This window comes from Sinocyclocheilus rhinocerous, unplaced genomic scaffold (genome assembly GCF_001515625.1).
Source record: "Sinocyclocheilus rhinocerous isolate Xijiao unplaced genomic scaffold, SAMN03320098_v1.1 scaffold1206, whole genome shotgun sequence".
In the NCBI taxonomy this organism is placed as follows: domain Eukaryota; kingdom Metazoa; phylum Chordata; class Actinopteri; order Cypriniformes; family Cyprinidae; genus Sinocyclocheilus; species Sinocyclocheilus rhinocerous.
Window position 1 is genome coordinate 103233 of NW_015659931.1, and position 11625 is coordinate 114857.

Genomic DNA, 11625 nt, shown 5'->3' on the forward strand with positions numbered 1-11625 from the left:
ATCTGGAATCTGAGGGTTGCAAAAAAATCTAAATATTGAGAAAATAACCTTTAAAGTTGTTCAAATGAAGTTCTTAGCAATGCATATTACTAATCAACAGTTAAGTTTTGATATATTATATATATTATATAATATATAATATAATATAATATATATATATTGAAGGAAATTTACAAAATAACTTCATGGAACATGATCTTTACTTAATATCCTAATGATTTTTGGCATAAAAGAAAAATCAATCATTTTGACCCATACAATGTATTGTTGGCTATTGCTACAAATATACCCCAGTGACTTAAGACTGCTTTTGTCGTCCAGGGTCACATATAATGTATAAAATGCATGCCTGGAATTAATGTCAGGATTTACACCTAGGTAGCTGACGAATAACATGATTTGTTATTATTTTTTATTTATATATTTATTTTATGTTAACATTTTATTCACATCTATGGGATTTAAGTTGGATTCAACATGGAAAAACATTCCCTTTCCCCATACGATAAATATTCTCCGTCCTAATCAATAATATTTTATAATATTTATTTGGATGAATATTCTTTTCTGGCAATAATGTTAGCAAATTAAATTAATTACTGTATAAAATTGGTGATACATACATATATATATATGCATCATCAAATATGTATCAGGGTCATTATAGTTAACTAAAGCCATTAAAAACATTAATTTTACTTTAAACAAACATTCGAATTAAAAACATATTTAACATTTTCATTTAATGTACTAAAATAACTAAAACTGAAATAGAAAATAAGAGAAACTATATAGACATAAAAAAGGCAAAATACACTACAAAATTATTAAAAATTAAACTAAAATTAAAACTTAAAATATAAAAATTATTTCAAACTATTAATAAAACTATAACAATGTTGTCACGTTGTCACACACACGAGGGACGAGGAGACGCTGGAGAATACTTTTAACAGGACTTTATTGGAACCAAGGAAGACGAACACAGGAAGACCAATACCGGAAGACGTACAACAGCGGACAGAGAAGTAGGGACTGGGAACACTTTAAATACACACAGGAGGAGGGGATCACGAGACACACCTGATCCGGGGAGGAACAGGAAACTAATCAAATAAGGGCATGGGAAGGCACATGGGGAGCAGGACACACATAATGCATGGAACAGAGTCTGACAAATGTCTCCATGGTACTAAAATAACACTGATATGTATCATTTTATTTAATATTTTATTATATTTATTTAAGTAAATATTCCCTGCCCTGATACTAGGCAGCAACAATGCTAGACATAGCAAAATAAATCTATTAAATCTTAATTTACGCAATTAATTAAATTATTTAAAATAATTAATTAATTAAAATGTTTAATTTATATTTTTTACTATTTATTAATATGTATCATTCATATAAATATTTACTGCCCTGACACTAGATGGCGATATAGTTAAATACGATAAATTAAATGTGGAAACTGGCTCAAGATCATGTTCTATGGTGAAATGAAGCTGTTTGTGCTGCAGTGCTTCATCCGGTGGCAAGATGGAGCTGTTTCCGCCTTCCTCCCGTTAACAGATCATGCCCTCAGAGGGCCAGTGAACTCAAGGAGGTTCAGAGGTGGAGCTCAAGATCTTAAAGAGACAGTGCAGTTTATGATGCAACTGTACAGTATTCTCCAGATCACCAGTGTATAACAAATAAAACTGGAGAACTGAAATGCTCCTCTTAAACCTCTGAGGTTAAAAAAAATACATATTCTTTTGGTTCATATTTACATATAGACTAACAATAACTGATAGCATGCAGCATATAGTATAAATGTGTATTTACTTAAACTATATATGATCTTTATTACACCGAAACAGATTTATGAAATAATGCAGAAGCAGAAGAACAGCTACTTAAGGACGTGACCTCACTCCAGTGGCTTTATTACTCACACTCACAATCACAAACAATGAGGACAACCCATGGAGATGTGGGTCAGAGGAGTGTACATGCTCCTGAGGGACACGTGTGTGTGTGTGTGTGTGTGTGTGTGTGAGTGAGAGAGAGAGAGAGAGACTCCACAAAACAGAGGAAAAACAGGATACTGCCTCACTGTACAACAAATGCTGGATCCAGCAGCAGATGAGCACACAGAGGAGAATACAGTCTGAAAGTGTCCTGCTGACCTCCTTTCACAGAATATGAGTTTTCCCATGATGCAACGGCCTCTGCCAGAAGGCTGGATAACTGTGTGTGTGAGTGAGAGAGAGAGAGAGAGAGACTCAACTAAACAAAGGCAACAGGATACTGCCTCACTGTACAACAAATGCTGGATCCAGCAGCAGATGAGCACACAGAGGAGAATACAGTCTGAAAGTGTCCTGCTGACCTCCTTTCACAGAATATGAGTTTTCCCATGATGCAACGGCCTCTGCCAGAAGGCTGGATAACAGTATAGGAAGGAAACTCCATTTTAAACTATAGTGGTGCTTGCCTGAGCGAATCCTGTCCCGCTCTTTTACTACATTCCATGTGGTGAATCAAGTGTTCTGGGTGGTTGCCAGGGTGTTGCTATGCAGCTTCTAAGATTTGAGTGTTTTTTTTAACATGTTACTATCAGTTACTAGGACACTCTGGGTTGTTGCCAGGCTGTTGCTATGCAGCTACCTAGATCCGAGCGTTTTTTAAACATGTTACTATCAGTTACTAGGACTCTCTGGGTGGTTACCAGAGCGCTGCTATGCAGCTGCTAAGTTCTGAGTGTTTTTTAACTTGTTACTATCAGTTACTAAGATGTTCTGGGTGGTTACCAAGACGTTGCTATGCAGCTTCCAAGATTTGAGTGTTTTTTTAACACGTTACTATCAGTTACAAGGATGCTCTGGGTGGTTACCAGGGTGTTGCTATGCAGCTTCTAAGGTTTGAGTGGTTTTAAGTATGTTGTTCTGCAGTTACTATGATGTTCTGGGTGGTTGCCAGGACATTGCTATGCAGTTGCTAAGATCTAAATTATTTAAAAAATGGTACTATCAGTTACTAGGATGCTCTAGGTGGTTGCCAAGGTGTTGATATGCAGCTTCTAAGGTCTGAGTGGTTTTTAGCATGTTACTCTGCAGGTACAAGGATGTTATATGTGGTTGCCAGGGCGTTGCTATGAGTGGTTTTAAACATGTTACTATTAATTACTAGGATACTTCGGGTGGTTGTCAGGGTGTTGCTTTGCAGCTTCTAAGATCTGAGTGTCTTTAAAACATGTTACTAGGATGTTCTGGGTGGTTTCCAGGGTGTTTTTATGCAAATTCTAAGGTCTGAGTGGTTTTTAGCACGTAGCTCTGCACTGGTTGAGGTGTTCTGGGGGGGTTTTAATGGGTTGCTTTGGGGTTACATTGTTTTTTTTTGCTGTTTTCCCAGGTAGTGCAAAGTTATTAGTCAAATGTTCTGAGTGGTTACCAGGGTACTGATATGCAGTAGGTATTCTAAGGTATTCTAGTGTGTTGCTATGTAGTTCCTAGGGTGTTCTGCATGAACATTTGTTCCTTTGTCAGTGCAAGGGTACTAGAAGTTATTAGAAAGTTGCAACTATGGTGTTTTTTTTTTTTTTTGCATGTTGCTATGCAGTTTCTAGGATGTTCTAAGTGGTGTTAAGTGTTTTGCTTTTTTAATTACTTGGATGTGCTAGGTGGTTGCCAGGGCGTTGCAAGTCCATTGCTAAGGAACTCCAGTGTGTTGCTATGCGGTTGCTAAAGTGTTGAGAGTTAGGGATTTCATTCAGATCCTTAACCATAAATATGCACTTGGTAGATACTTGTATCTAAAGTGACTAAAGCATGCCACTTCACCATAGACGCCCCCGATGTTCTGCTGTGCCCCATCAAAGTCCCTCCACTGAAACCGCATCATAGCACTGATCTAAGATCAGATTTCTCTGTGAATATTTTGACCTTGGCTACAATAACTTATTGACAAAACTGATCCAATGGCATTCCCATGTTAAAATTTCCAGTGTGTATGCATTTCAAAATGATCTTTTCTTGGCTATAGTGAAAACAGCTTTTTACCTTTATGTTGAAATGTTAGTATAGTTTTTTCTTTGCAAACCTATTATTTTTTCAGGTGTTGCTGGGTGGGTTACTAATGTGTCCTGCTTAGTTTTCAGAAAATGTGAGCAATATTACAGTAATGCCATAGAAAACACCAATAATATTTGAGACAATGTTTCTTAAAGAACAGATCAGAAATAATGTAATGAAGCTGAGAGCATAAAAAGTGCAATTTAATAACAATAGTTACATGAAATAAGTACTTATCCTTGCCACTTGCATGTTTACAGAAAAATTAATCAGCTTTTGACATGCTGCATTCTTGTTAGTGTCTGATCTTTCAACATGTTTCATCCTGCAACCTTTGTCTACACTTTTGCTCGGTCCCTGTTGTGCAATGCGATAACTACGGCAAATTGTCACCAGCTGGTCAATGAACAGTTAACTCAAACTTGTGCGGTTTTGTCAGGGACTGATTACCCTGAACGATTCTTAAAGATCATGTGTTAATGCCCTCGGGAACATCGCACCGAAAGAAAACTGGAAACATGATCTGTAATGCAAGATTGTAAAAGTGGATATTAGACCTCATTCAGGTGCCATTTTCTTATGCTCATGATGATGAATAATGCATAAAAGGCACATGTATATGTAGTGTCTTAAACTGACATCTACTTCAAGAGTTGCACTTCCACAACGTCTACTTGAAAACTGGATGTGCAACAAATAAGAACAGTACCTAAATTCATTCAGCTTGTTCAGCAGACGTGTTTTAGAACTGTACTGAATGATCAGATTTAATTTAGATAAGATTTGAGAAAGTAAGAAACCTCCTAGCAACCCCCAAAACAACCTAGCAACCACAGAGCAATGCCTAGAACACCTTAGCAACCACCTAGCACCGCCCAAAACATCCTACCAATCACTTAGTAACCCTCATACCATTCCTATCAACCACCCAACAACCCCTAAAACAACACAGAAACATCTAGAACATCCTAGCAACCCAGAACACCCTAATAACCACCCAGAAACCCTCAAAACCATCTAACAACCCCTAAAAAAAAACTTGCAACTACCTAGCAACCCCCAGAACACCACAGCAACAACCTAGCAAATGCAAAGAACCATAGCAACCATCTAGCAACCTCCATACCATCATTTCAACCACACAACCCCCAAAACAACCCAGAAACCCCTAGATCCCCCTAGAAACCACCTAGCAAACACCAGAACACCCTGACAACCACTCAGTATCCCTCAAAACGCCCTAGCAACTCCCAAAACAAACTAGCAACCCGTAGAACACACCAGCAACTCCCAAAACACACTAGCAACCACTTAGCAACCCTTAGAACACCCTAGCAACTACCTAGCAACCCCCTTCAACCATCTAGAAACACACAGAACATCGTGGCAACCACCAAGCAATGCCTAGAACACCCTAGCAACAACCCAGTAACCCCTAGAACACCCTAGCAACCCCAAAACACCTTCACAATCACCCAGTAACTGCTAAAACACTCTAGCAACCACAGAGCAATGCCTAGAACACCCTAGCAACTCCAAGCAACCATCTAGCAACCCCAATACATCCTATCAACCACCCAATCTATCTATCTATCATCTATCTATCTATCTGTAAGTCCTATAAACCTTATTTTAACCCTTCTTTTAAAACCTTTTCAACATTTTCGAACAAGTCTGACTTTTACACAGACAAAAAGTGTACAATGAAGGCATGGGATGTACAAAAAACTGTGCTCCAGCACAATGACGTATTATGCAAACAATGTAACCACAGAAATCCCAGCTGAAATGTCTTGCAAAGTTCTTTTCTCAGTTAATTTAATGTGTAAATGAGAAATGTGCAAGGACTGCATTGAAAGTCACCAAGCCTGCCCAGTTATACACTTGCAAAGCAGGTGACAAGCCTCTGACGGTATTGCTAAAAGCAAGTGGCTTTCATTGTGTCCTTATTTCACATGAATGTCACTGCATACAGATGGAACCCCTAAAACAACACAGAAACATCTAGAACATCCTAGCAACCCAGAACACCCTAATAACCACCCAGAAACCCTCAAAACCATCTAACAACCCCTAAAAAAAAACTTGCAACTACCTAGCAACCCCCAGAACACCACAGCAACAACCTAGCAAATGCAAAGAACCATAGCAACCATCTAGCAACCTCCATACCATCATTTCAACCACACAACCCCCAAAACAACCCAGAAACCCCTAGATCCCCCTAGAAACCACCTAGCAAACACCAGAACACCCTGACAACCACTCAGTATCCCTCAAAACGCCCTAGCAACTCCCAAAACAAACTAGCAACCCGTAGAACACACCAGCAACTCCCAAAACACACTAGCAACCACTTAGCAACCCTTAGAACACCCTAGCAACTACCTAGCAACCCCCTTCAACCATCTAGAAACACACAGAACATCGTGGCAACCACCAAGCAATGCCTAGAACACCCTAGCAACAACCCAGTAACCCCTAGAACACCCTAGCAACCCCAAAACACCTTCACAATCACCCAGTAACTGCTAAAACACTCTAGCAACCACAGAGCAATGCCTAGAACACCCTAGCAACTCCAAGCAACCATCTAGCAACCCCAATACATCCTATCAACCACCCAATCTATCTATCTATCATCTATCTATCTATCTGTAAGTCCTATAAACCTTATTTTAACCCTTCTTTTAAAACCTTTTCAACATTTTCGAACAAGTCTGACTTTTACACAGACAAAAAGTGTACAATGAAGGCATGGGATGTACAAAAAACTGTGCTCCAGCACAATGACGTATTATGCAAACAATGTAACCACAGAAATCCCAGCTGAAATGTCTTGCAAAGTTCTTTTCTCAGTTAATTTAATGTGTAAATGAGAAATGTGCAAGGACTGCATTGAAAGTCACCAAGCCTGCCCAGTTATACACTTGCAAAGCAGGTGACAAGCCTCTGACGGTATTGCTAAAAGCAAGTGGCTTTCATTGTGTCCTTATTTCACATGAATGTCACTGCATACAGATGGGGGAAGTGAACAGAACTTCTCTCCGCAGTTTCAGCGTTGCGTTACACAGGATGACATCAGTGTGGAGGGACTCTGGGTAATAGCTCTTGTGGGAGAGGCCACGTCCTTCAGCTGCTGGCGCCGAGGAGACTATTAGACCCTGCAACGTCCCCCCAGCGCTCGAGTAACGTGCCTAGGATGTTCCCCAGCAGCCGTCCTTTAGCTCCAGCCATTATGTGTCATTAAGGCAGTTGGGGCCATTTGGCGAGGTCTCCCAGAAAAAGGCAAAACTATCTGTCCTATCAGAGCCAATTTGCCATAGAGAGCACTGTCAGATGAGTTGGTGCAAGCAGTCCTGGATGAACATGACCTGGATGCTGCCATCTGAGTGGAATTATGGGAACTCAGAAAACCTTTATTGCTGTACATTACTGTTCAAAAGTTTTAGGTCGGTGCAAATTATTAATTTTTTTAAAGAAATTACTTTTATTCAGCAAGGTAGCATTAAAAGTGGCAATAAATACATTTATATTGTTACAAAGGATTTCCAAATTTCAAATAAATGCTGTTCTTTTGAACTTTCTATTCATTAAAGAAACCTTACAAAAATCTTACCACGAACATAGTGTATATGTCATGTGCTCTAGAACATAGTTTGGAATCTATCTATCTATCTATTTATCTGTCTATCTGTCTGTCTATCTATCTATCTATCTATCTATCTATCTATCTATCTATCTGTCTGTCTGTCTGTCTGTCTGTCTGTCTATCTATCTATCTATCTATCTATCTATCTTGAAACAAGTCAAGCCAACATTCAATCTTTGTCACACGTTTCTTGATAAACTTTGCTGTTCTAGTTAAAAATAATCTTTACATACATTTCTTTGAATGTTATAATTACATGCATTCAAAAAGGGCTATAGTATAGAATAAAGAGTTTTTCCATGAAATATAAGAAGATTTACAATGTCACTTTGCAGAAGGTGCACAGAAGAGTGTCCTGCACTCTTAAAAAGAAAGTTGCTTTATTGGCATTGACAGTCTAGTGACGAACCTTTAACATCCATGCAATTTTCCATTGCACAAAAGGTTTGTTATAGTGGAAAAAATATATTTTTTTAAATTTAAAAACATTCTTCACACTAAGAAAAAAATGTTTATTTTATGAACCGGTTCTTTGGGGAACCAGGAATGGTTCTTCTATGGCATCGTTGTGAAACCCCCCTTTTGCAGCCTTTATTTTTAAGAGTGCAGAGCATCACCAGTAATGGAGAACTTTGGGATGTAGAGTGTCCTCTTTCTGCTCTGGTTCATGCTCCCTGTCTGAACTCCCAGAGCAGCTGCCGTTGGCACATGTGCCACCTCTGCCGCCCCCCTTACCCTGACCTACTGTCCGTACCGACACCCTCCTCATGGGTACCAGCCCGACCCCCTTTCTCTCTCTCTCTCTGTGAGCTTGTCTTCCTCCGAAACAGTCAGCGGGAGCCAGCTCTCTTCTTGAACCGGTGCCAATGGAGGCCGGCCCTGGACGCCATAGCTGAAAGGTTTACAAGCTCCGGTCGGAAGGCAGGAAGACAGACTGAGAGATTTGTAAGGGCAGCTTCTCTTTCTCTATTCACTTGCGCTCTTGTGCTTTATTTATATCCATGTCCCTCTCTCTCCCCAAGTCGGGCGTCAAGAAATGGTTCTTTCTTTCCCTCCAGAGAGTTTACAGAGCAAAAATGGGAGAAAATGCAACATGAGGACAGTACTTTGAGAAATAAATGGACAAATAACAAAATGACGCAAGGGGGGGAGCTGACGTCACACACTGTGCTGCCCATGACAATGCCTGAAAGGAGAGGAAGACAGGACGATTCCATACAATGTATTTTTGGCTATTGCTACCTACAAATATCAGCGACTTAACACTGCTTTTGTGGTCCAGGGTCACATATATATATTATATTTTATTTAATATATGTATTTTATATATTTTATTGAACTGTAATTTGGATCAGATAAATGCAGCCTTGCTGAGAAACGTGTGTGTGTGTATGTATGTATATGTATATATATGCAGATTAAATTAAAATTCTGTACTGTAATTCAAAATCTAGATTTTAATAAAAAACATCCATATATATATATATATATATATATATATATATATTTGTTTGCCAGAGCAGCTGCCGTTGGCACATGTGCCACCTCTGCCGCCCCCCTTACCCTGACCTACTGTCCGTACCGACACCCTCCTCATGGGTACCAGCCCGACCCCCTTTCTCTCTCTCTCTCTGTGAGCTTGTCTTCCTCCGAAACAGTCAGCGGGAGCCAGCTCTCTTCTTGAACCGGTGCCAATGGAGGCCGGCCCTGGACGCCATAGCTGAAAGGTTTACAAGCTCCGGTCGGAAGGCAGGAAGACAGACTGAGAGATTTGTAAGGGCAGCTTCTCTTTCTCTATTCACTTGCGCTCTTGTGCTTTATTTATATCCATGTCCCTCTCTCTCCCCAAGTCGGGCGTCAAGAAATGGTTCTTTCTTTCCCTCCAGAGAGTTTACAGAGCAAAAATGGGAGAAAATGCAACATGAGGACAGTACTTTGAGAAATAAATGGACAAATAACAAAAGGACGAAAGGGGGGTGCTGACGTCACACACTGTGCTGCCCATGACAATGCCTGAAAGGAGAGGAAGACAGGACGATTGCAACTCTCTCTCTCTTTCTGTCACCATCTCTGCACCGTCAGGAAAGAGACAGCACAATTTTTGGCAGGGTGACGCTGGATTATTGCACTGGTCCGGCTGCGTCGTGTTTTCTCCACAGCTGAGCAGGATATAGTACAGCATTACCGCAAACTTTGACCACAAGTGCTGTGACAAGTCTCTGTCTCGCTCTCTTTGTCCTGGCGCCTCGGGTTTAACTTTCTCACTCTGCCCTCCTGCTTCGGCACAGCAAGAACTCTTTGAAAAGGACTCAAAGTTTTCAAAAAAGAAGCTTGAATTGGTTTCACCTGGGAAAGCTGACAATCGTGGACTTGCTTTCAGGATCCCGACTTTTAATTCAATTTGAACATGCACATAGCAAAGGCACGAACAAAAGTTGATGAGCACAAATGCCTATGGATAAACATCCAACATATATTGCATGAAGCATGCAGGCAATGGGAGGACAGCTAAAGATGCAGCGAATGACTTCTGTAAAACAGGAATCGAAAGGCTTGTACCTGGGACAGATGCCAAACGCTGACAAAAGACTCTTTCGGGAGCCTTAACTTTTTATTTCAGGACGTGTGTCAGATCGTGATTTGGCACTCTGAGTAAGTACATGTACCTGATATCAACATTTTCTCTTTAAGCGACGCCCCGCTCCTGAGGGATAGGTTGAGATTTGCTTATTTCGCTTGGTTTCGGACCAAGTTCCACTCCTCGCCTCCAGGCCCGAGCCAGGTGACGGTGTTTAGCATTTTGTGCCAACACCCATAGAGGTATTAAACATGGAGGACTGGCTGCTAACCCAACAACAACAGACGAAGCCAAAGAGCGAGCCGCAAGGTGGTCTCAAGAGTTGCCGCCTTGTTTTCTTTTCCTTTCTCATGCTGTTGTGACCTCTCTTCTCTTGGCAGCGGGGCTGAAGTGGGCAGGCGAATAGGAGGGCATAGCTGAATCTGCTCAGCGCTGGCAGGGGTTCGTGTAAGAAGGGCTGTTCGCTCGCACACCTCTCTCTCTGCTTTTCCCCTTGTCTTGCGAGCGACGTGGAAACGGTCTCTCCTCTTTTTTCTTCCTCCCTGCTGTTTCTTTTTCCGGTCGTCGTACAGTACAGTCGTACTTTTTACCCCATCCGGAGTCTCCCGCGATGGTCCGCGAAAAGCTCTCACTCAGGTACTTCCAGCATTTCATTTTCGTTCGAATGCTTACTTTTCATTTTTAACTTTCTTGTGTTGCAATAACATCGTTTTGCTCTGACTTTCGCTGCTCCTCATCCTCATCTTCCTCCAGCACGTGTCGTTTATCTGCCGCCGCCATGATAAAGCCCGTTTCGTTTCTGTCCGATGAGACATTTTTTCTCATAAAAAAACAAGTATTGTTAGATAAACTCCAAATGTGTTTGAGCAAAATGAATGGGTGCGAGTGATTTTGCTTGGTTTTGTTTGCCTTGCGACAGTGCATGACCACTGTTACTTTTTATACAACCTGTTTGCATAATAGCTTTAAAAATGTTTTCAGAGGCTATACAAACATGCGGTTTGCTATTTACAGTACGCTAGAGGGTAAATATGCTCTTTTGTGCTAAGTTACATGTCTGAGGCCTTCAAAACAAAGAGCAGCGCTTTACCCGCCAAACTCTGCCAGGAGAAGAAAATTAAACCTACAATCTCACTAAAAGCGTTGCAAAAAGATTCATAATCGTTATTTGTTACTTCTAGGTTGTCTGTTAAGCGGTACACCACATACAAATCTATTCTTCCTCCAGTCTAACATGTTTGGAGGAACTGAGCGTTAGAAATGACTAAGACTGAGACCAAAGTGAAGAACATACTGTAAAAGGTGAAGAATGAGACTTCTAAATTAATTATATATAT

At 40.6% G+C, this 11625-nt stretch overlaps 1 long non-coding RNA gene across 1 annotated transcript in view; it reads left to right on the forward strand.

The window, feature by feature from the left end:
• Positions 1 to 9639: 9639 nt before the first annotated feature.
• The window catches only part of LOC107724534 (uncharacterized), a 7766-nt gene continuing 5780 nt past the window's right edge, over positions 9640 to 11625 (forward strand). The window contains exon 1 of the long non-coding RNA XR_001638033.1: positions 9640 to 10924. This is a non-coding gene — a long non-coding RNA (uncharacterized LOC107724534). The remainder of the gene's footprint in view (positions 10925 to 11625) is intronic.